Genomic DNA, 26,318 nt, shown 5'->3' on the forward strand with positions numbered 1-26,318 from the left:
GGTTCACTGTCTTTGAATGTTAGAAAACAAGGTAGAGACCTTTGGAAAGCCCATGCTTTTGCAACTTGGCCTTGAAGGGGATCCGTTCATAATTAGATGCCATGCAAAAGCCGACAGCTTATAGGATAGATGAGTAGACTAAACATTCAAGTTGGCAAACCCATCTATGGTCTAAATAAGCTGAAACCCAACTCACATTGAAAAGAAGTGCTAGTGGATGCTGCTGATGCAAAATGGAGTATATCCTCCTGGAATCATACTGCTGCATAAGATGACCAAAGTTCCACCCCTAATCTCTCCAAAACGGTCTTGGAATTGCAATATACATTTTGAAGACATCTTCTTGAGAGATATGCCCAACAAACTCCATGATAGACGGCCTGTCCAAGGGGAGAAAACCACAATTACATGCCATGTAATGTCCCCATTTATATTTTCCTCCATAGTACAGCCAAGGTGGATTTCCAGGGTAGGGGGTGGCCAGGTCAGTGGAGCAGGTTTATGTCATCAGGGGTTCTGATGGGGTTTTGAGTTTTTACGGGATCTGATGACATTCGCTTGGCATATTTCATCATCTGCACAGTTTGCCTTTCGTTCCGTCCCATTCCGACAACTTTAAAAAATTAGCATTATTATGGAGCCTAACTTAATTAATTATGCTCGAGGTGGCATTCTGGGGAGATTAATTGATGGAACACCTCAATGTAATAGCTCATTGGAACCAGAATGAGAAGATCTACAGGATGGGATGCTGAGAAGTGACTTCCAATGGCCGAAGAGAGTATGGTGGGCAATTTGCCATTTTCCTTAATTAAAAATGACTTTAATTAGTCATTTAATTAAGGAAAAATAATTAATTATAGGAAATGGGCCAAAAGTGACCTAAGCAAAATAAAATAAAATTAAAAGGTCACTTAAGATAAAGTCAATGGAGGAGCTTCTAGAATAATAATAAAATAATAAAATAAGACGTTTCTAGAGGCTTGGAGATCTATCCATCAGATCTATAAAAGAGAGGAGGAGGTCATTTAGGGACATCTTGGATTTGATATTGTTTCTTGTATGAGAGGCTGAGAATCCGGTTCTCTACTCCATTGGTAGCCCTAGGACAGAAACCCTCAGGTGATTTAGAGAGATTGGGAAAGCACCCATCTCCACTTCGTGGATTCATTCAGAATTCACAGGAGCTCTTATTGTTTGCAGTTTCATTTTGAGAGGCCAGATCCAGTGCTACAACAGACACCTTTGAGTTTCTCAACCATTTCTAGCTATTTCATATTGTTGTGTACTCTTATTTTTGGTTAATATAATAAATCTGAGATTTCTTTCTGATCATCATCGTTATATGCATGTTCTATGTTGTTAAATTTTACATGGAAATCTTTTGTTTATGAGTAGAAATTTTATGTGAAGGGTTTGTTCCTATCTCTTTTTATTTGGGACATTACAGTGGTATCAAAGCTTCGAACTTGGCTCGGCCTGCGGGTTTTTCCAGTTTCCAGCTGCAACAATTATTGTCAGAGGGTTTTTGAAAGACCTAGTTTCTGCAACAAAATAAGAGCTTATTCAAAGAGCTCGACAAATTTTCTCACTAACCATTCGTCAAAATTTCTGAGAAATTGTTGGATGCATTCAATAAAATCGCCCAACTTACAAGTGAGTTGAACATGTGATTTTTGTGTTGCCATCACATTATTATATGTAAAGGTCGAAATTATTAAAAAGAGGGCCAAGGGAACTTTTATAAAGTTTGGACGTTGAATATTCAATCTACTTCGCAGAGGTTATAGGGGCCAAATTTTAAAGAGGGTCGATTTGTTATAGACGGCTCGTGGGCACTCAATAAAATTTATTTGACAAAGGTGGGCATTCAATGTAATATCTTTGAAGGAAGACGTAAAAGTTTTTCTGGGTAGAAAGACTGTACAAGATCAAATGTCAGACATCATAGCTAGATCAAACCTTGAGAGACGTCGCTTTGAGAAAGGGATCATGGTGGATCGAATTCATAGCTGCCATTTCAAAGTCATTGCTATGCAGTAAAGATCTAGTGATTTAGTTTGATGTGCCCTAGCTTGCAGAGACCATTTGATGATCGGCGCAACAATTGGTATTGTGGAGTTCGAATAGTCTAGAGGCTGAAGACAAACTTTCTAGTCACTGAGTTGTAGCATTTTATGTAGAAAGAAATTGCCAGAAACGAGCTATATTGCCAAGCAAATAACTTTATAGAACTATCGAGTGATTGCTGTGGAATACCACGAATTCTTCAAAACTCCACCAGCGGAAAGATTGAGCAAGAGAAAGGAAAATTTGTGGTCCCTGCCTGAAGAGCTACATAAATAAAGGAGGGTTGATGTCCAATTTTTGGGAAGTTGTTAAGTTGTGAAGTCCGTATATTAATTATTGCAAGAACTGGCCCATTACTTTGCTGAACAAGCTTGCACTTTAAAAGGGCCTGCGTGTAGCTGGGTAAAGGAGCAAGAATCACTGGCCGTATTTCCCTGAAGAAGTCGTTCCACCAACATCTATGTGCTGAATCTATTATCCTTTTTGGGCAGGACGATTTGCCTAATTCAGAAGCTGAGACTCCTTGAGTTTGTTGGACGTAATTTCTCTCTTAGCAAGCTGAAAGACTCGCCTGAGGTGTAAGTCAAGCAGTCTATTTAATTCAAGGAGGAGATACCGGTTCTAATTTCAGAATCGATTTTGCTTTGAGAACTGAAGGTTACAGGGCAACGTAACATTTCTCTTTAACTGTTCTCATTAGGACGAGTTGCAGGGGTATAGGAGAGCGGATACTCTAGATGAAGGCCGCATTTCTTCTTCAAGAGAACAAGAGTTTCAAAGTATCATTTCTCTGAGGAGTCCGAGTATACACAGGGAAAGAGGCCTAATTATTTTGCAGAGGTCGAATCTGTTGTGGTCCGCATAATTGATGTCGCAGACATGTCAATTCAAAGGTAGATTGACTTGTTCATAAGGGAGGGCTAAATAATTGAAGTTCAAGGCAACATTCTTTGAATGGGGCACGAGTTCTTTGATTCCAGTATGGTTGAACAATGATCTGAGCGTAGAACAAATTCTGGGCATCTCATTGGAAATGGAAAGATTGTCTTGCACTAGCTGAGTCCTCTGTTTTAAAAATCGGCCGGCTCAGAACCGACTCGGCCGAGTTGGTCTGAGCCAGGCCTAAAAAATATGACTCGGCCATGGATTTGATTCGGCCGACCGGGTTAATACCGGCTCGGCCGAGCGCGCTCTAACTCGGCCAAGTTAGTTACCGTGGCCCAATGAAACCGGAAACATCGATTTAGCCAAGTTAGTGACAGCAGCCCAATGAAAACGGAAACACCGATTTAATATATATATATATATATATATATATATATATATATATATATATATATATATATATATATATATATATCCTTTTTTGGGGACTCCAAACCGGTTTTAATTTTGCCTATTTGGTCTTTGGGGTCCATTCCCCTCTTCTAAAACCTATTTAACCCACTCAACCCCTCTCATTCTGTCACAGCCATCTCATGCATTTGAGTGAGAATTTCAGTGAGAATTTGTGAGGAGTCGTTGAGTTTGTTTTTGGAGCAGTAGTGAGGAGTCTTAGGCAAGCATTGTGGCTGGAGTGAGGAGCTTATTGGGCAACCATTTGGAGCAACATTGAAGAGTTGGTTTCTTGGAGCAGGCTTGAGGAGGCAGTTTGTGCCTGGAGGTATTTTTTTTCACTTGTGAAAATTTGTTTTTGCTTATTAAATTTTATGTGCAAATCTAGAAATCCTAAATAGTGTTTTTTGTGAATGAAATGAACATTGAATCAATGTTTTTTTTTGTTTTCATTTTCAGATTGTTTGCTTTCATTTCCAAGTCAAAAATGGCACCTAGAGTGAAAGATGTTGCTTGGGCATATGTTGAAATGGTTGATAGTCAAATGCATTGCAAATTTTGCCATAGGAAAATTAAGGAAGGTCTTGGGGGCATTAATAGGCTAAAACAACACTTGGCGGGGATTAGAGGCCAAATTACTCCATGTACCTCACCAGAAATTGGGGAGATTAGGAAGGATTTGTTAGCCAGCTTCGAGAAGTTTAAAGAAGATAAGGCTAGGCAAAAAGAGTTAGAGGCTGAAATTGGGAGGAAGAGGAATATACAAAAAATGCTGGCTACCAACCCCTATTTTGATTTTGAGTGTTCTTCCTCTATCCCTTGTATTGATGCATCCAACCCCTTCCGATATGTTCCTCCCTCTTTTGAGTCTTTTCAAGAAAAGGGAAAGGGTAAAATGAAAAAGGGTGATATGAATATCAAAAGTTATTTCACTCCCTCCACTCCATCAGATGCACATGATCCTCAACCTAGTAGAAGTCATTTGCAGTTGACTTTAGATGACCATTGGAAGAAAGAATTGAGGGAGAATGCTTGTGATTACATGGTGGTATGATGCTGATATCCCCTTCAATGCTTCCCATTCACCATATTATGAGCCTATGTTTGATGCCATACATGCTACTGGAAAAGGCTTCAAAGGCCCTACTATGCATGAGCTAAGGGGGTATCATTTGCAGAAAGAAATTGCCTCCATTAATGAGTATTTGAAAGATTTCAAGGACTCATGGGTAAGAACAGGGTGTACCATCATGTCAGATGGATGGATTGATCAAAGAAACCCTACCATCATAAACTTTCTTATCTTCTGCCCACAGGGAACCATGTTTCTAAAATCAATTGATGCATCCGATAAGGTAAAAGATGGACAATTGTTGTTTCAGCTATATTGGATGAGGTTGTTGAGGAGGTGGGGGTGGCTAATGTTGTTCAAGTCTTCACAGATAATGCCTCTAACTATGTTCTTGCTGGTAAACTGTTAGAGGAAAAGCACAGAACCATCTTTTGGACCCCATGTGTTGCACATTGCATAGATCTCATGCTTGAGGATATTGGCAAATTAGATTGGGTCAAAAACACTGTAGATCATGCCAAAAGCATAACAAAATTTATCTACAATCATTCATGGATTTTGAGCTTGATGAGGAAACACACAAGGGGCAGGGATATTATTAGGCCTACCATCACTAGATTTGCTACTCATTTTTTGACATTGCAATCTATGCTTTCACAACATAGAAACTTGCAAAAGATTTTTTCCAGTGAAGAATGGAATCAAAGCCAATGGTCTCACAAACTGGAAGGCAAAGAATTGAAAAAGAAATTTAATGAAGAAATATTTTGGAGAAAGGCAGCAGAGATTGTGAAGCTTGCTGAGCCACTAGTTAAGGTGTTGTGGTTGGTGGATGGGGAAAGATTGGCTATGGGCTTCATTATGAGGCTATGGATCAAGCAAATGAGCAAATAAAGAGGGCATACAAGGATAAAGTGGCTAAGTATGGGCCCATTTGGGCAATCATTGATGAAAGATGGAACAATCAACTCCATCGCCCTATACATGCAGCTGGGTATTTTTTAAACCCACGGTATCATTATAAAACTAAGGCGACAAGAGCTTTGAAGGGGGAGGTTAGAGATGGATTTATTGACTGCATAAATCGCATGATCCCATTGGTGTGTGATCAGCTGGAGATACACCGACAGGCCACAACCTTCAGCAGTGCCTCAGGTACCTTTGGAAAGAACCTAGCAAAAATTGCAAGGGAAGTAGATGAGCCAGGTAAACAAAGATTTCAATTTTCAAATTCTTAATACTTATTTTGTTAAATTGTTTATAATTTGAAAGTTGGATATAATTTGTAATTTTGTTGAGCTAACTCATTAAACTCCTATGTTTTTTGAGCACAATGGTGGGAGGCTTTTGGTAGCCATTGTCCTGAATTGCAGAGGTTTGCAATTCCTATTTTGAGTCAAACTTGCAGTGCTACTGGGTGTGAATGCAATTGGTCTGCATTTGAGAGGATTCACACAAAAAAGAGAAACCGTTTGGATCAAAAACGATTAAATGATCTAGTCTATGTCCAATACAACCTCCGGCTTAGAGGCAACCAATTGTTGAACAAAAGACCTGATTCAGATCCCATTGTGTTGGACGACATTGATCCAACATCGGATTGGGTAGTGGAGAGTCATCCAATAGAGTTTGATTGTGATGAGGATCTTGATTTGGATTTACAGGTGGATGCAACACTTGAGCATAATGTTCAGTTGAATGCAGATCCTGATCCACTTGTACCAGCCTCAGGGCCAGCCCCAAGTCCTCGAGTTGTAGGAGCTTCTTTTGTGGAGCCACGACATAAGTGCATATCTCGTCTATCTCAGCTTGCAGCTGCTGCACAGTCTACTAGTGCTACCGCTTCTACAGTTGCAGTTGGACATGATGATGAGGAGGAGCCATGGGGCCCGCTGTTTGACTCTGATGATGATCCAAAGATTGATCCACATGATCTCAGCTCCTCCGGCAGTAGCTAGTAATACTGGTCACAGTTTACTTTTGTTGTAGAGGCCATTACTAGCCTCCTTGGTTATGTGTTTTTGTTTTGATCTCTATATCATGATCATGTATGTATTGGACAGTGCACTAGGTACCATTTTGATATAATGGATATATTCATGAGCGTACTTTGATCATATGTTGTCTTCTATCTATATTCTAATGATGTGTGTTTGGAAACATGAATGAAAATCTTTAAAATTATGTTTCTTTATAAAAAAAAGGATATTTAATGTATTTTTTACAACGATCGAGTCATTGAAATCGAGCTAGCCGAGTCGATACCGAGTCGGAGTCGGAGCCGGAGTTAGCCCTCGGTCGAGTTGGTGTCAGAGTCGGAGTCGGAGTCGACCCTCGACCGAGTCGGTGTCGGAGTTGGAGTTGGAGTCAACCCTCGGCCAAGTCGGTGTCAGAGTCGGAGTTTTAAAACATTGGCACAGCCAGGGTGGATTTCCACGGCAGGGGATGGCCAGGTTAGTGGAGCAGGTTTATGTCATCAAGGGTGTCGATGGAGTTTTGAGGAGTTTTTATGGGATCTGATGGCATTTGCTTGGCATAATTCATCATCCGCACAGTTTGCCTTTCGTTCTGTCACATTCCGACAACTTCCAAGAATTAGCATTATTATGGAGTCTAACTTAATTAATTATGCTTGAGGTGGCATTCCGGGGGGGTTAATTGATGGAACACCTCAGTGTAACAGCTCGTTGGAACCAGAATGAGAAGAGCTATAGGATGGGATGCTGGGAAGTGACTTCCAGTGGTTGAAGAGAGTATGGTGGGCGATTTGCCATTTTCCTTAATTAAAACTGATTTTAATTAGTCATTTAATTAAAGAAAAATAATTGATTAGAGGAAATGGGCCAAAAGTGACTTAAATAAAATAAAATAAAATTAAAAGGTCACTAAAAATAAAGTCAGTGGAGGAGCTTCTAGAATAATAATAAAATAAGATGTTTCTAGAGGCTTGGTGATCTATCCATCAGACCTATAAAACAGGAGGAGGAGGTCATTTAGGGACATCTTGGATTTGATATTGTTTTTTGTATGAGAGGCTGAGAACCCAGTTCTCTATTCCATTGGTAGCCCCAGGATAGAAACCCTAGGGTTATTTAGAGAGATTGGGCAAACACCCATCTCCCCTTGGTGGATTCTTTCAGAACTCACAGGAGCTCTTATTGTTTGCAGTTTGATTTTGAGAGGCTAGATCTAGTGCTACAACAGACACCTTTTGAGGCCGGATCTAGTTTGCAGTAGTTGTTTGAGTTTCTCAGCCATTTCTAGCTATTTCATATTGTTGTCTACTCTTATTTTTTGGTTAATATAATAAAGCTGAGATTTCTTTCTGCTCATCATCGTTATATGCATGTTTTATGTTATGAAATTTTATATGGCTGTGTTTTGTTTATGAGTAGAAATTTTATGTTATGGGTTTGTTCCAATTTTTTTTTTGTTTTTTCTTTGTTGGTTTTGGGACATTACATGCCAGAGTATGCGAATCTTCCCAAAAATGTGCCACTGAAACCCACAAGGTCTACCAAAACAAAATGCCCTTATTGAAATGGTGTGTTTGCAAGCATGACGTATATGCAATACAAGCACATTGCAACCTCTAGGATCATTAACTGGTTACCTTGTTAATACAATATCATGCTATAATGTAGATGCTAAAAACTAAAATAATGTGGAATGCACCTTGTTGATTATTTGTCAATCTTTCTTATTTTGAATATGTTTCATGTTATGCTATAGTGTCTAAAAGAAACAAGGCTATGGAATTTTTTCTTGGAAAGTTGTATGTATAAACTAAAGATTCCATGCACTCAAGTGCCAAGAAATTGTGATACTCTTATAAAATAATCATGTTTCACAAACACTTACTCATAATAACACGCAAACAAATAGTCAGGGTTTAGGGACATGCATATGTACCTGTGTTCGGGGGAGCGCCCCCACACCCCCCCTCCTCATGATCCTGCTCCCAATCTGTGCTCCGGTTGGGAGCGACTACTCTCGACCAAAAAAAATCGCTTCCTAGTTTTTTTGAGAGCGAAGTCGAGAGCGTTGCTCCCACCGCTCTGGGTGCGAATTTTCCAACCGGGGAGTGATCGGGGCGGGAGTGAATTTTCCAACCGGGGAGCCGTTGGGGAACGATCGCTCCTGATCGCTCCCCGGTTGGAAAATTCGCTCTAGACAGGCGAAAAGCGATGCCCGTGCAACCAAGAGGGAGGCAACGACAACTTAGGAGAGGGGAAAAGGGAGGGAAAAAGGGAGAGAGGGAAGGGAGGGGGGTGAATAAATAGAGGTTCTCCCCTCCCATTATTCACTTCATCCCATTGAGAGAGCAAGAGAGTTTGGAGAGAGTTTGAAGCAAGGAGAGGAGCTTGGTGAGAGAGGAGCTTGGAGGAGTTTGAAGAGCTTGCAAGGGGAGATTGGAGCTTGGGATTGGAGGCCAAAGAGGTAGGATCTACACTCTAATCTAGATTTTTTTTTTATGTTCATTGCTAAATAAATAAATAAATAAAATTCTCTATTTCCCATTCCCATTCCCATTCCATTTTTTTGCAGATTCAAAACTTCAAATTTCAAACATCATGGTTATATGGCTTGGCATTTTCTTCTTCTTGGTTCCTTTTTTGGTTATTATGGTGTTGGAGAGTAGAAAAATGAGGGATGAACATGAAGAAGAGGATGGAGAAGTGGGTTATAGTGGATTTGATGAAAACCCCAGAGAGGAGTACCTTGGTGAGGAGGAGGAGAGTGAACAAGATTCAACTCAAAAAACTAAACAAGACCAAACCCCATTGTGGAAATATGTTACTAGGCCTGAAGCAGGGACAGGGGGTGGAACCACTAAATTTCACTAGCCCCATTGCAACAATAATTACACAGGTTCATACACCCGTGTTAGAAGGCACCTCTGTGGGAAGAGGCCATGGGATGGAGATAAACAAATAGGAATCAAAACTTGAGCAAGTGTTTCAGTAGTAGGGAGAACCAAATGCATAATGGAAGAGGAGGAAGCCCAATACAAATCTAAAAAATCAAAGGGTTTTTTTGAACTAAGCTTACAATCACATGCACAAAGAATTCCTTTAGCATCCTCCCATGGCAGTGGATATGGAGGCACAAGGTCACCAAACATATCTTAAAAGGCATAGAACTGTTGGAATTTTTAAGTCTAACTGTTAGAAACCCTTCATGTACTTTTCTCATTTATTTCTGCCTACTTGTTTTGATTAATTAACAAGTTATTTACCACGTAAATACTGAAAATAAATACAAGTACATGCTCAACACATTACAGATCAACTGAAGGAAACAAAACAAGCACACAAGTGACACCATTGATTTTGGACCAATGTCCCCGGAAAAGCCTAATGCGGGAAAACTGGTGCAGCTATCTGAGGGTTTTAATTATTAAGTAGTTTTAGGATACAATCTGGGTTCCAAAACCGGCTCACCCAATAGAGAATAATCTCGGCAGTAGTACCTCTTAGTCGGAGACAGATGTTCCGGCTAAAACCCCGTCAGTGCTTGTTGGCCCAGCGTCAGCCCAATAACCCCCACGTCAACCTCTGGAGGCACTGCGTTAGCCTCTAGAGCCTCTGCGTCACCCACGCTGGCTCTTTGAGGTACTGTGCAGCTCTTGGCTGCCTCTGCGTGGGCCCTAGTTGGCTTTGCATGGCCTCTGGTTGGCTCTGCATCCCTCTCTCCCAACTTCTACACTGATTCTCCTGGTACCCTCTCTGCCTCTCTGCTTCTATATTCACTGCCCCTCAGCTGCAACTCTGGTCACTCTTTCGACTTCTTCAGTAAACCTTGCCCCAGAAAATCGAAATCTTGATCAGCTCGGTGTGTTCTCCAAATGACCCTCAAGCCTCCTCTTACAATTTTCTCGTTGACAATTCAACGGCCGAGATTAAGTCCCTAATCAACGGCCAAGATTAACTATGGCTTGATCCATGACTTTTGGACCCTTCTAACACAGTTCTTTTATTAATTCACATTAATATCTTATTTTCCCTAAGTTTAGACTTAGGGTCTCCATTAAAAATATTAATTATTTTAATATCTCCCAAACTGTTTAGAATCTGCCCAAACCAGTGCTGGGTATTGGAGATCTCATGTGCTTTAGTCTCTCCACCAATTTTTGTGGCTAGAGCACATCCGATGCTACCCCAAATCAACACTCCCTCTTAGCGAGGACTGTGTTCTAGTAATACTCCTCACTGAGTATCACCCTGATCATCTGGCACCAGTCCTGGTGCTGATGCTAGGCCTGCTGCCCAACATCCTCTGCATTGCCGCATCATGTACTGCCACCCATGGCCTTGCTATTGCCACTGTTGCATCCATACGACAACTCCTCTCATCATGCTGCATTGTGCTACCCATAGCACTGCCATTGCTAACTGCTGCACTACAACTCAGTTACTGAGAAGTAAGTAACTGATCTTCGAACTCTAACATCTCTGTCAGACTAGAGACACCCACAATGTTGAAACTCCCAAAGTCACTGACAAGTGCTCCCTCTCCGACCTCTGCGCTGCTGCAACAATTCCATGCATCTCGCACTGCTGCCTCACGCTGTCCTGGGGCTCCTGCACTGTGGCTCCCTCTGTCGGTCCATCTACATTCGTCTCTACTGACATTCGCCAGTACTGCTACACCTCTTCTGGGCTCCCATAGCAAAGGTATAATCTAAGAGGCTGGGTACCTCGAGGATCCTGACCCTGATTGCCTGTAGTTCGTCTGACTACAGCTTGATGTCTCCCCACTTTTGCTCAAGTGGCTTGTGAGCACTCATGGCACAGTGATCATCTATCTCCATTTCCTTCTCCACCCTTGCTGGCGCTACCTTGGTCTCGGAAGCCTCTCCTTTGCTCTTCTTCCTCGGACACTGGCTCGCATAGTGACATAGCTCCCCACAGTTGAAGCATTTGACTTTGGAGAGGTCCTCCTTCTTCTGTTTCTCATGCTTTCCCTCAGATGCTAGGACAACATCCTCCTCTTCCTCCTTGATTCTGACCCCCTTGTTGTTGCTTCCCGCCTTGCTTAGCCTTTTGATCTTTTCTTGGCGAAGAGCCACCCACATTTCTGTTGATTTGGGGTAGCATCGGATGTGCTCTAGACACGAAATTTGGTGGAGATGTTGGGGCACATGAGTTTTCTAATGCCCAGAAAGGGTTTTGGCAAATTCTAAACAGTTCAAAAAAACAGTTGTCCCGAGTGACAGAAGCTGTTCTAGCAGAGCAGCAAATATGGAAGGGTGACGCAATGTCTGCATCATCAAGGGTGAGCCAGGAATAGGCAATGCAGAGGCTAAGGGGGGCAAAGGGAGACTCGCGCAGAGCCATGCAGAAGCTAGGAGCGTTGACGCAGTTGGCTGAGGAGGTCGGGTTGCTGGTGTCGGGATTGCGCAGAGCCTAGGAGCTCTCACCTTCAGGTTGCTGGGGTTTAGAAGGCTGTGGGAACATTGCAGAGTTGAGCTAGTGAGGTATTGTAGTCAGAACAATACCTGACAGGGCAAGGCCAAGGGGAGGGAGTTGCTGTCGAGGCGTATTTCTAGCCAAGGAATCTAGATTAGTGGTTTAGTTGCACAGACGATCGGAGAGGGGAAACTTGACGGTTGGCAGAAGGATTTCCAGGAGGGAATCGAGAGGGAGTCCAGAAGAGATCTTCTAGACGGGAAGTAGAGAGACTTGGAGGAGTCGAACAGAGAACTTCTAGATGGGAAGTAGACTCAGCAGGAGTCGAATAGAGAACTTCCGGACGAGAAGTAGACCCAATAGGAGTCAAACAGAGAACTTCCAGGTGGGAAGTAGACTCAATAGGAGTCAAACAGAGAAATTCCAGGTGGGAAGTAGAGAGACTCGGAGGAGTCAATAGAGAAGAGTAGAGAGATGGCCATGAATGGGATGAGGGATCAGGATAGGCTGGATGGAGCGTCCAACTTTGTGGTCTGGAAGGCTAGGATCCTGTCCATTCTAGATAAACATCGTATCGAGGCCTTCACCTTGAGGGATGACGATTGTGCCATGAGTACTCATGTGCCACTTGAGAAGAAGTGGGGAGACATCGAGCTGTAGTCAGGCGGACTACAGGCGATGAGGGGCAGGATCCTTGAGGTACCCAACCTCTTGGATTAGACCTTGCTATGAGAGACCCAAAGAGGAGTAGCAAGACTGGCTGATGTGGGTAGAGATGGATGTGGATGGAGCAGCAGAGAGAGCTACAGTGCACGAGTCCTGAGACAACGCGAGGCTAGTAGGCTGCAACAGTGTGAGAGGCACGGGAGTGTTGCACCAGTGCAGGATGGCACAAAGGGGTGCAACGGTGCGAGATGCAGGGAGTTGTTGCAGCAACGCAGAGGTCAGAGAGGGAGCACTTGTCAGCGGCAGAGGGAGCTTCAACATCAGGAGGGTCTCTAGCCCACCAGAGAGGTCAGATTTGGGAGATCAATTACTTACTTCTCATTAACTGAGTTTCAGTGTAGCAGTGGGCAACACTATGCAACATGATGAGAGGAGTTGCAGTGCGGATGCAGTGTTGGGAGAAAGGACTAGCAACAACACGGATGCAGAGGGCGCTGTCGTACAGATGCAACAGTGGTAGTGGCAGAGCCATCGGTAACAGTACAGGATGTAGCAGTGCAGAGGATGATGGGCAGCAGGCCTAGCATCAACACAGGGACCGATGTTGGATGATCAGGGTGATACTCAGTGAGGAGTATTACTAGAGCACACTCCTCTCTAAGAGGAGTGTTGATTTGGGGTAGCATCGGATGTGCTCTAGCCACGAAATTTGGTGGAGAGGTTGGGGCGCATGAGTTCTCCAATACCTAGAAAGGGTTTGGGCAAGTTCTAAACAGTTTAGGAGATATTAAAATAATTAATATTTTTAATGGAGTCCCTAAGTCTAAACTTAGGGAAATTAAAATATTAATGTGGATTAATATAAAACTTTGTTAGAACTTAGAATGGTCCAAAAGACACGGATCAAGCCAGATCTAATCTTAGCCGTTGATTAGGGACTTAATCTCGGCCGTTGATATGTCAACGAGAAAAGTATAAGAGGGGGCTTGAGGGTCGCTTGGAGAGCACACCAGATGATCGGTCATTCTATTCACTAGAGCGGGGTTTGCTAAGAGAGATAAATCAGTGATCGGAATTGCAGCTGAGGGGCATTGAGTACAGAGAGACAGAGAAGCAAAGATAGTGCCGAGAGAGCAGCGCAGGAGCCAGAGAGAGTGACGCAGTAGCAACCAAGGCTCACACAGGGCCACGTAGAGGCAGCCGGGAGCTGCGCAGTGCTTCAGAGAGGCCAACGTTGTTGATGCAAAGGGCCAAAAGGTTGGCGCAGGGCCTCTTGAGGTTGACATAGACCCATTCAGGATGACGCATGGCCACCGCTGGGCAGAGAGAGGCTGACGCAGTCCAGAAAGGCAGACACTAGGGTTTCTGGGGCAGATTGGAGCTGAGGAGCTACCAGAAGTCTTATCCGGGGTTTCAGTTGGGACATTTGTCTCAGACTGAGAGGTACTATTGCCAATGAAATTCTCTGTTGGGTAAGTCGGATTTGGCACCCAGATTGTACTCTGAAAGTGCTTAATAAGAAAACCCTCAGATAGCTGCATCGGTTTTCTCGCATTGGGTCTTTTTGGGGACATTGGTCCAAAAATAATGGTGTCATTTGGTGTGATTGTTTCTCTTTCCTTCAGTTGATGATCTGCAATATGTTGAGCATGCACTAGCGTCTATTTTCAGTATTTACATTGTAAATAACTTGTTAAGAAACAAAACAAGTAGGTAGGAATAAATCAGTAAAGTGCATGGAGGGTTTCTAACTAGTAGACTTAGAAACTTCAACAATTTCCTCCCAATCTGGAAGGGTTTCCCTGCCCAGTATGCTTTGGACAAACACCTCCTAGTCTTCTGAGACTGTGTTCAGGGCTGTTCTCACCATCAATTCTTGATCCGGCGTGGCCCCTATGGAATTCAGCTGATCCCGGATCTCCTTCAATCGATCGAGGAAGATGTCGATCTGTTCTCCCTTATGCATTTGGAATGACCGCAACTGATTTTCTAGTAGCATCTTCCTCTGCACGGAAGTATGGTGATACAACTTTAGGGCCTCCTACATCTCATTTGCCGTATTCTTCTCAACAATGTGTGGTACTACATGGTCCTCGACCCCGTCAAGGATGATGCTGTTGGCCCTCGCCATTGCATCCTCGTACTTATCGTTATCAGTCGGGTCAACTGGGACTGCTATTGTCCTCAAGGCGAAGTGCTTGAGACGGTTCCTGTCTAGAACAAATAATATTCTGGCCTGCTAGACTATGAAGTTTGAGGCTCCATCCAGTCTGTCCTGGTCTCTTACCCCGTTCACTGTCATCTTCCTGCTTCTCTACTTCCCTTCTGGAAGTTCTTGGTGTGACTACCTCTAAGCCTCGATTTCCCTCCTGGAAACCCCTCTGCCAATGTCGAGATGCCCCCACTCCGATCCTTAGTGCAGCTGCACCACTGATCTAGATTTCCTGGCTAGAAATCCTTGGTAGGAACTCGCTCCTCCTGGTCTTGCCTTGGTAGGTACTGTTCTGACTACAGTACCCCACAAACTTCGCTCTGCAACTTACCCACAGCCTCCTAAGCACCAACACCCTAAAGGTTAGAGCTTCTAGGCTCTGCGCAATCCCGACACTAGCAAAATCTTCACCTCCTGGCCATGGGAGTCGATCCTTCCTGACTGAGAGAGATGACCGGGCACTATGTAGGTCGAGTCTGCTCCCCTCCGCCACTGCACTGATTCTCTTCCTGTCTCAAACTTGATGACGTAGGCATTGCGTCACCCCTTCCTTGCTGCTTCTCTGTTAGGAACAACTTCTGTCACTCGGGACAATTGTTTTTTGCTGTTGCTGCTCTGCTCTACTGATGTCCTCAGTTCTCCTGTGATCTGCAACCTCACTCAATGTTTTAAAACTCCGACTCCGACTCCGACTCGGCTGAGGGTCGACTCCGACTCCGACTCCGACTCGGTATCAACTCGGCCGGCTCGATTTCAATGACTCGGTCATTGTAAAAAATACATTAAATATTTATTTTTTATAAAAACACATAATTTTAAAGATTTTCATTCATGTTTCCAAACACACAGCATTAGAATATAGATAGAAGACAACATATGATCAAAGTAGGCTCATGAATATATCCATTATATCAAAATGGCACCTAATGCATTGTCCAATACATACACGATGATGATATAGAGATCAAAACAAAAACACATAAACAAGGAGGCTATAAATGACCTCTACAACAAAAGTTTGTGACCAGTACTACTGGCTACTGCTAGAGTTGCCAACATCATCTGGCTTAGTGTTACTTGGAAGTTGGGAGCAGGAGCGAAAGTGGGGAGCGAGAGCGAAAATGGGAGCGGGAGCGACATTTTCAGAAGCTCCTGGTTTGGGAGCAAATCCTAGAGGAGTTCGACAACCAATGTCACTAACATCAAGGTACATAGAGGGATTGGTGCTCTTGATTAAATACGAGTTCCATACCTTAATACATGACAAAATTCAATGGAAACATTGCAATCCTCCAATCCAGAAATCCTGAAAAACTGATAAGTCTGCTGGATTTTGAATGAAATCTAAAATTCTACTTTCTCCATATGAAATCCAATGAGGCCGAAACCACTCTCAAACATCCTGAGTCATTTCATGGTAATGTTAAAAATTTAAGTAAAATGATGAAAATGAAGATTAAGGAGAATGTCACTTTTACTTTAAGAATTTAACATTACCATGAAATTTGAATAGCATATCAATAGTAGAGAGCATTTGAGTGTGTTAAATAGGGTTTGGGAGGGGGAAATGGACCCCAAATAACATTTAACTAATTCATAAAACACATTGGAGTTCAAACCAATCAGCAAACACTTCAAAATTTCATTAAAAAAATGTCAAATCGCTGTTTTGATGGGGTTACAGGCCACTGGTTATGACTCGGCCGAGTCAATACAGAAACGGCCGAGTTGGCCGAGTCAGCCATGACTCGGCGAGTCGAACCGTTCGAAGGGACGGGTCACAGCAGAGGGTAATGGCTCGGATCAACTCGGCCGTTTCGGTATCGAAACGGCCGTTTCTTAAAACAATGACCTCACTCTGATACCATGTTGGAATTTCTAAGTCTAACTATTAGAAACCCTTCATGTACTTTTCTGATTTATTTTTGCTTACTTGTTCTGATTAATTAACAAGTTATTTACCACATAAATACTGAAAATAAATACAAGTACATGCTCAACACATTACAGATCATCAACTGAAGGAAACAAAACAAGCACACAAGTGACACCGTTGTTTTTGGTCCAATGTCCCCGGAAAAGCCCAATGCGGGAAAACTGGTGCAACTATTTGAGGGTTTTAATTATTAAACAGTTTTAGAATACAATCTGGCTGCGAAAACTGGCTCACCCAATAGAGAATTATCTCGGTAGTAGTACCTTTTAGTTGGAGACAGATGTTCCGGCTGAAACCCCGGATAAACACTCCGACAGCTACCGGCTCCAATCTGCCCCACGAAAACCCCAACATCTGCCTCTAGGGATTGCGTCAGCCCTTCCTGGCCCAGTGTCAACCCAATAACCCCTGCGTCAACCTATGGAGGCACTGCGTCATCCTCTAGAGCCCCTGCGTTACCCACGCTGTCTCTCTGAGGCACTGCGTAGCTCCTCGCTGCCTCTTCATGGGCCCTAGTTGGCTTGCATGGCCTCTGGCTGGCTCTGCGTCCTTCTCTCCCGACTTTTGCGCTGATTCTTCCGGTACCCTCTTTGCCTCTCTTCTTCTGTATTCACTGCCCCTCAGCGGCAATTCTGATCACTCTTTCGACTTCTTCAGCAAACCCTGCCCCAGAAAATCGAAATCATGATCAACTCGGTGTTGTTCTCCAAGTGACCCTCAAGCCTCCTCTTATACTTTTCTCGTTGACAATTCAACAGCCGAGATTAAGTCCCTAATCAATGGCTAAGATTAACTCTGGCTTGATCCATGAATTTTGGACCCTTCTAACACAGTTTTATATTAATTCACATTAATATTTTATTTTCTCTAAGTTTAGACTTAGGGACTCCATTAAAAATATTAATTATTTTAATATCTCCCAAATTGTTTAGAATCTGCCCAAACTATTCCTGGGTATTGGAGATCTCATGTGCTTTAGCCTCTCCACCAATTTTTGTGGCTAGAGCACATTCGATGCTACCCCAAATCAACAAGAACCATATCAGATTTCCTTGATGAAGGGTGTAGGAATGATGTGGATTCTAAAGTTTACTGGTTTCTCTATGCATGTGGGATACCATTCAATGTTCTTCACTCGATACCATTCAATGTTTTTCGCTCACCTTATTGGCATGAAATGGTTTCTGCCATAAATGATGCCCCTAAATGATAGAAGAGCCTTGGGTATGACAAGGTTAGAACCGTTGGACTTGATCATGAAAAAGCAAAAATATCACATTCTTTGAGTAGAATGACAAATTCTTGGACTGACCATGGGGTGTCCATTGTATCTGACGGATGGACAAATGTATTAGGCAAGCCATTGATAAGTGTTCTTGCTGTGTCTGTTAGTGGTGCCATCTTTCTTTCACCATATGATTACTTAGACAAGTTCAAGACCGACATCAACATTGAAGAACTATTACTTGAAACAATTGAACGTATTGGGCCATACAAATGTCATCTGAGTCATCACTGATAATGCTCCTAATTGTAAGGCAATGGGAGCAATTATTGAGGATAAATACCCCAACATATTTTGGTTTGGGTGTTTGGTTCACATAATGAACCTTTTGATGCATGATGTTATTAAGAACAAAAACCAACAAATCAAATGGATTGGTGATTTGTACAAGAGAGGCAAACAAATGATAAAATTTATTACAAAACATAGAAATACCCATGGGCTTTTCCGCAGTCACTCAAGATTGGAGTTGTTGAAGATTGCGAGGACTAGATTTGCTAGCTATTACCTCACCTTCAGGCGCCTTTTGAAGGTAAGAGAGTCATTGGCTAGCATGGTATCAAGTCCACACTGGCAGGTATTAAAGGAAAGGGCTACAAATGTAGCTGACAAGCAAGGTTTTGAACAGGTGGAGGAGACCACTCTTGACGGTTAGTTTTGGGCACATGTGAGGCAAGTATTGGAATTCACCAAGCCCATTTATCACATGATTCGTTTTGCAGATACAAATAAACCAGTGATTAGGGAGGTGTATGAGTAGATGGATACCATGTTGGGGCAAATAAAAGATATTATTCATAAAGATGATCCCATCTTGTATACATTGATTCACAAGAACCATATCAGATTTCCTTGATGAAGGGTGTAGGAATGATGTGGATTCTAAAGTTTACTGGTTTCTCTATGCATGTGGGATACCATTCAATGTTCTTCGCTCGATACCATTCAATGTTTTTCGCTCACCTTATTGGCATGAAATGGTTTCTGCCATAAATGATGCCCCTAAATGATAGAAGAGCCTTGGGTATGACAAGGTTAGAACCGTTGGACTTGATCATGAAAAAGCAAAAATATCACATTCTTTGAGTAGAATGACAAATTCTTGGACTGACCATGGGGTGTCCATTGTATCTGACGGATGGACAAATGTATTAGGCAAGCCATTGATAAGTGTTCTTGCTGTGTCTGTTAGTGGTGCCATCTTTCTTTCACCATATGATTACTTAGACAAGTTCAAGACCGACATCAACATTGAAGAACTATTACTTGAAACAATTGAACGTATTGGGCCATACAAATGTCATCCGAGTCATCACTGATAATGCTCCTAATTGTAAGGCAATGGGAGCAATTATTGAGGATAAATACCCCAACATATTTTGGTTTGGGTGTTTGGTTCACATAATGAACCTTTTGATGCATGATGTTATTAAGAACAAAAACCAACAAATCAAATGGATTGGTGATTTGTACAAGAGAGGCAAACAAATGATAAAATTTATTACAAAACATAGAAATACCATGGGCTTTTCCGCAGTCACTCAAGATTGGAGCTGTTGAAGATTGCGAGGACTAGATTTGCTAGCTATTACCTCACCTTCAGGCGCCTTTTGAAGGTAAGAGAGTCATTGGCTAGCATGGTATCAAGTCCACATTGGCAGGTATTAAAGGAAAGGGCTACAAATGTAGCTGACAAGCAAGGTTTTGAACAGGTGGAGGAGACCACTCTTGACGGTTAGTTTTGGGCACATGTGAGGCAAGTATTGGAATTCACCAAGCCCATTTATCACATGATTTGTTTTGCAGATACAAATAAACCAGTGATTAGGGAGGTGTATGAGCAGATGGATACCATGTTGGGGCAAATAAAAGATGTTATTCATAAAGATGATCCCATCTTGTATACATTGATTCACAATTGTGTGTGTACACAGTGGAATAAACTTAAAGTTCCACTACATGCCTTGACATATGCCCTTATGCCAAAATACTACTCTCCAACTTGGTTGGGCCAACTTGCGCCTGGGGGTGGGTTAGGGTCAAACCCAATATAGATCTAGAGGTATCTATAGGATATATGAAAGCATTAGACAAGTTGGTACCTGACAGGGAGGAGTGTGTTAATTTGCATCTTGAATTAGGCAGATACTTCAGTTGCACTGGTTTGTTTGGTTCTTTGCATGCAATGGAAGATAGAGACATATTTGATGGTCTCACATGGTGGGAAGCATATGGCGGCATAGGACTTTTGCCAAAATTGGAAAAACAAGCATTTTCATAGGTTGTAAATACTTCTTCTGCAAGGAGGTGTTAGAGCACCTACAACTTCGTACATAATGTGAGAAGAAACAGACTCAATGAAAACCAGGCAGAAAGCTTGGTTTATGTGCACTACAACTTGAGGTTGTTGAGTCATTACTGTGATCGGGTTTATTAGGATCCAACATATAAAATTTGGGACAACTACCCAAAGGACGATAATTTGGAGGATGGCGCTTTACATCTTGAAGAGCTGGAAGCAAAACTTACGAGAGAGGAAGATGAAGCAATAACAATGCCAGCCCCACCATCCAGTAGCAATGCTCGAGTTCCAAGTCTTGTTCCTTTGTTGTCGGTGCCTCCATGTACATCCACACGTGGAGGGCATTTGCCTTCTGGTTCTAGTCGTGGGACTGTGCGGGAGGAGACTCCTAGAAGATCACCACTACCTGCTCAGAAATTAGACATTTTTCGTGGTGACAAGAGGAAGATGTAGATGATAGGTTTACTTGTCTTTTCTAGTTTCTAGTAGTTTTTATAACTGTTGACTCTTTCATATTTATTATGATATTGTTTGTAAACAATATATGACAATTTAAGTTTGAAGTTTGAAGTTGGCAATTATAACTCGTTGGTCATGTATTATGAATATGATGCTTCGTGAAAGTTGTTTCATTTCATTTCATTTTATAACATTTCATTTCATGTTAGATATTATTTGTTGTCATGGTTACACTTAGCTTACAAGTACAACTTTGGTGATCAATGATGATAAATGTTATATATTGAATTTTGAAAGCTTAAAACTTTAAGATTGATGAATCATGATTCATGAGACTCAATATGTTGTATGTTACTAACTTGTGGACGTGGTTGATGAAGATTATAACTTCTAGATGATTGTTGTTATATGGTTCAATCTATATATTTTATGTCTAATTCATCATTCTACATGTTTTTGTTGACATATATGCATCAAAATATAAAAAATATAACAAAATATATATTATATAAAAAACGCTCCTGGATTCGCTCCCAAACTAGGAGCTTCTGAAAATGTCGCTCCATGTCCCGCTCCCCGTTTTTGCTCCCACTCCCAAGTAACCTTGATATATACATAGGTTTTTGGTAAGAACTTCATATATTGTTAGCAAAAGACATAGTGACAAGAATTTTCAGCCGCTTGTCAGGTTTATTTTTTATATGTTGTCCAAATGCTTCTTAGTGGGCAGGATTGCACCTAGCTTGACTCATGGAGGCATTATTCCCCGACATGCAAAGAAAATGATGTTATTTTTCCAGATCATGGAAAATTTGTCAATGCTCAATGTCTAAAGATGATTTCCATTCTAGTGTTGCCAGACACCAAGCCATTACAAGGAAGTAAGGTGGGAGTTGCAACTGCCAATAATTGGGTTTCTCATTTTACTCTCCTGGGACAGCCTCAATTGAAAATGTCTCAAATATTTCTATGGAGCCTGATAGTGCATGCATGTTCCTTTTTAATTTGATATTTTTTGTTGCAAACGAATTCTTGAATCGGATCACAATCATGTCAAAACCACCAATGACCTTTAATATTTTAATTCCAATCTCTCTTGCACATAGTTTTGATAACATCTCTGGAAAATCAACAGTATCGAAAAATCACGAGTTTTTCGTCTAGTCAATTTCCTAGCCTGAAAAGATCTTTCCATGACCCAACAAATTGGCTGCCAGAGGAACACATGAGGCCTAAAGTGACTTTTGGTTTTTATTTTCTTATTCGTGTTTCTTGGTTGTTGGAGAAAGGAGGGCTTGTGGCCATCATCACTAATTGTGGAGATACCCTAAATGAGGGTATCTCAAATAAGAGACCAACTACAAGACTTAGGAGAAATAATGTTTGATTGAGAGATGACCACCATTGTGCTCAATGCACTACTTGATGAATGGGGCAACTTCATGTCTAGTATCTATGGAAAGAAGGAAACCACCCCATTCAATGATCTATGGTTATTATGCAAGATTGAAAAAACCATATTAAAGGTGAAGAACGATGCTGGATCAAGTGAACAAACTCAAGCATTTGCAGCTATGGCAAAGAAGAAAGGGAAGTCTCGAAAGGGATTTCAAAAGAAGATTGACATGTCAAAGATTCAATGCTATGGATGTAATGAATATGGGCACTTCAAGAGGAATTGTCCTAAACTCAAGAAGGGCAACAAAAAGAGAAAGGAAAAAATGAAGGCCATGTCATCGAAGAAGTAGAAGAACCCGAAAAGAAGAAGTCAAATAAGGAAGAAGTGATAGACCTCCACTATTAGAAGCTCTCTCACACACTTAACTTATTTTTCAAGTGCATAGAAATTAGCAAGTAAAAGTAGGAAGCATCACAACTATGATAGGATTCATTATAGCAGAGATTGAGATGACTTCATCATAAAGGCATGAAAGAATAAGCCGAAGTAGAAGTTTATATGGTTGAAGGAGTTATTGTACATGATAGAAAGGAAGTAGCTCATGGCATCTTCATTGGAAGCATATAAGGATAACCAAAGTAACTGTTTGAATGATTGAAGCAAGTCATCTAGCAAGATAGCAGGATAAGAGGTTGTCACACATCATCATCATTAGAGAAGAAGCATTTGTAGAATGAGGATCATCAAGATCCCACATTGGAATCTTTGTTAGAATATTAGCCTCTACTTAGAAGAAGCAAGTGCCTCGCAGATAGTCTACATTCCACCTTGTGTGGGATCCACAGTTTAGAAGGATGATGTTATGGTGACAAAGATGTGCAACATGTCAAGTTGGTTGAAGTACTTTCAATTTCACGCAAGGAAAAGAAGCTGCTAGAAGGAAGTCTAGATGACCAAAGGAAGGAAGAGGTATGTTTTTAATTTTAGGTATGTTCTATGCTTAGAGCAATTTACTTCAATTTTTCATATTAGCCCAATGACATCAGCATGATAGTAAAGTGCAGATAGAAAATGAACATAAATCACAGAAAACAAGCCAGGACAAGAGGACACAAGTGGCGCCAGTGAGGGACAAACCCCAATGCGGGGAAACACTTGACCAATTCTTCTTATATTCTTCAATAGTTCAGCAGAGAGAGATAGAACATATACATCAGAAATCAACACTTTCACTTATCAGAATAAGAGCAGAGATCTTCACCATGATGATGACATAGAGAGGTAGCAGATTTGAGGACATGGACTGCAGTTCTGAACTCGAGTGAAGGCAAACATTCTTCTAAGGTGATTCCATCACCATGCTGCATCCATCATGCTAAATCTCATCACCATGCTGCAGCTAGCTAGCTGTCTAATCCTCAATGAACCCATGATTATAGATCTGTCCATCTCATATTGGAACAACACCATACAACCCTCTAATAGTCATCATGATGGCCTAAGATCACAACAGAATGTCTCATAAGACAACTCCTAGGATAACTGAAGATGTGGGCATATATAAGCCCTCATACCCATACGAAATATTGACTGTGGTGTTATGGCCTGTGGCCTAACACAGTCTTCAATTAACATCATAAACCTCTGCTGCTCACAAGTGAGTCTACCCCTTCATATTCTCTTACATGATCAACTCATCAATGACGAAGCTCCACCAAGGTCACTGAACAAAGGGCCTATATTAACTGTCCTCTAACAGTCCCCTTTTGCTGCTTCAAAGGTCACTGTACCAAGGTCTTCAACACAATGATACAACAATAATGCTCTTGCATTTATTGTCAACACAGTCCTAACATATGTTGTCCAAACACGCCTTGCAGGACAGACTTCAATGCATACCCTTCAACACTCTTCACCATGTCATTCAAGTCACTTCTAAACCTTCCTTTGACGTTGTCCTTGTCCAAACAGATTAGGCATCATTCAACTTCCTCCATGATTGCGGCTAGGGCATGCTTGAAGCCTTCTTCAGTTGTGGATGTAGGGCAGCTTCTAGTGCGGAATAAGTCCAATAGTTAGAGCGAATCTGGATTGCAACTAGGGCCCTCCTTGGGACTGCGTAATGCCTCCTTTTGCTGTAGATTAACCCCTTATTGACTGTGGCCTAGGACAGCGTATTAGGGATCTCCTTTAGGGCTGAGATAAGGCAGCGTATAGGTCTCTTATAGAGAGCGTTAATGTCTCTTCATCATGACTGCGTTTAGGGCAGCCTTAGGGCATTTAAGGACAACGTCTTAGGGTCTATTATAGACCTGTGTTTTAGTCACTCCTTGCTGTGTTTCCATGACTACATTTAGGGCAGCGTAGGTCTCTTTAGAAAACCCTTTCACCTGCACGTCTAGGGCTACTCCTTGATTGTGATTAGGGCTCTCCTTGGCAGCGTATAAGTTGTTGTGTCTCCTCCACGACAACGTTAGGGTCTAGGGCATCCTCTAGGGCAGCATAACATCTTAAGATCTCTCCTCCCACCAAAACCCAAAGACAAGTGGAGAGGAAGAGATCACAAGAGGTGTGTACCAAATGACTTGCAAGCCACCTCTTTTTATATTAAAACGTTGAGGATAGATGGGGGCAATTTGGTTGCTGGCCGACTTTGATGAATTGTCGCATAACACAAGTAAATTCATACCTCCATGAATACATGTCGGAATTGGATGATCTTTAGATCAATCCTACACCTCTCGATGAGAGGAATTCAAAAAAATATCAGCTGCCATAAATAAGAAAACCCACATGTAGTTTGGCCCTAGTTGCCAATTTTAACATATGTATATATTTGATAAGTAAAGTCATGTCATCATATAGTTACAAATAGAATGGTTGAATGCTCTATCTCATGAGCATGATAGAAGAAGAAACTCTTCCATAAGAATGATACATGTAGACAATGTGCCTTGAACTCTTCTACATATTGACAAGATGAAATCAACATGATATGACCTCATGAAGAACATGAGGTGGTTGACAACTATGGTTCCTATAATGAAGGAACTATGTATAGAAGATCTCGAGGAAGAAATATGTGAAGAAGGATGAAGAAGAGTCTGTGAAAAATGTATCTATAGTCATGTAAGATAAGATAAGTAATCAACATTAACTAGAAGGATTAACATCTCCATGGGGGAGGTATGAAGATCCTTGGTAATGGATGCCTTGGAGATGGATTCACACTGTTAGTTTTTGTAGCAATGGATGTGTTTTAGCCTTGAAATTTTGTGGAGAGGCTAGAATAAATGAGATCTCCAAAATCCAGAAATCATTTTTGGAAATTCGCCCTAGAAATGACTTAATTAGATTATTAACGAATTTTTAAATATTTCCTAAGTTTAAACTTAGAGGAATATGGTTAATTAATCAGTGTTAATTAAGTTAAGGCGAGAATCATCTAGAGATGATCCTAGTGATTGATTAAGTTTTAACCTTGGTTGTTAGTGCTCCAACAAAGGATTATAAGAGAAGGTCTATGTGGTGATGGAGAAGACACTTGTGAGGTTCGATATCTGAGCAGATCAATTTCCAGAGTAGCAGCGGTTAGTTGTCGGAGAGAGAGCTAGAGATCGAAGCAATGAGAAGGGCAGAGGCAGTGAATTCGAAGGAAGATTTCTAAATCCGGTGAGTGCATTTGTAGAGAGGCAGAAGAGCCATAGAGAGGCTGGCGCTGGGGCAACGCAGTAGACTCTAGAGGTAGTTTCGATTCCACTGGGGAAAGTCGAGTTCCAGTGCTCGTAGTGTTGATTTGGGGTAGCATCGGATATGCTCTAGCCACGAAAATTGGTGGAGAGGCTAAGGCACATGAGATCTCCAATACCCAGAAAGGGTTTTGGCAGATTCTAAACAGTTTGGGAGATATTAGAATAATTAATATTTTTAATGGAGTCCCTAAGTCTAAACTTAGGGAAATTAAAATATTAATGTGAATTAATATAAAACTGTGTTGGAATGGTCCAAAAGTCACGGATCAAGCCAGATCTAATCTTAGTTGTTGATTAGGGACTTAATCTCGGCCATTAATTTGTCAACGAGAAAAGTACAAGAGGAGGCTTGAGGGTCACTTGGAGAACACACCAAGAGATCAAGATTTCGACTTTTTGGGGCTGGGTTTGTTGAGAA

The 26,318-nt window shown here is 41.7% G+C and overlaps 1 protein-coding gene and 1 long non-coding RNA gene across 8 annotated transcripts in view; one reads left to right on the forward strand and one right to left on the reverse strand.

The window, feature by feature from the left end:
- The window catches only part of LOC149167594 (uncharacterized), a 355,654-nt gene that overhangs the window by 157,341 nt on the left and 171,995 nt on the right, over positions 1–26,318 (forward strand). The window lies entirely within an intron of this gene.
- The window catches only part of LOC149167595 (uncharacterized), a 191,438-nt gene that overhangs the window by 8,943 nt on the left and 156,177 nt on the right, over positions 1–26,318 (reverse strand). The gene's annotated exons all lie outside the window — the stretch shown is intronic.

Source organism: Pinus tabuliformis, chromosome 5_1 (genome assembly GCF_031772625.1).
Source record: "Pinus tabuliformis cultivar Carrire ecotype Pingquan chromosome 5_1, CPIR1, whole genome shotgun sequence".
Lineage (NCBI taxonomy): Eukaryota > Viridiplantae > Streptophyta > Pinopsida > Pinales > Pinaceae > Pinus > Pinus tabuliformis.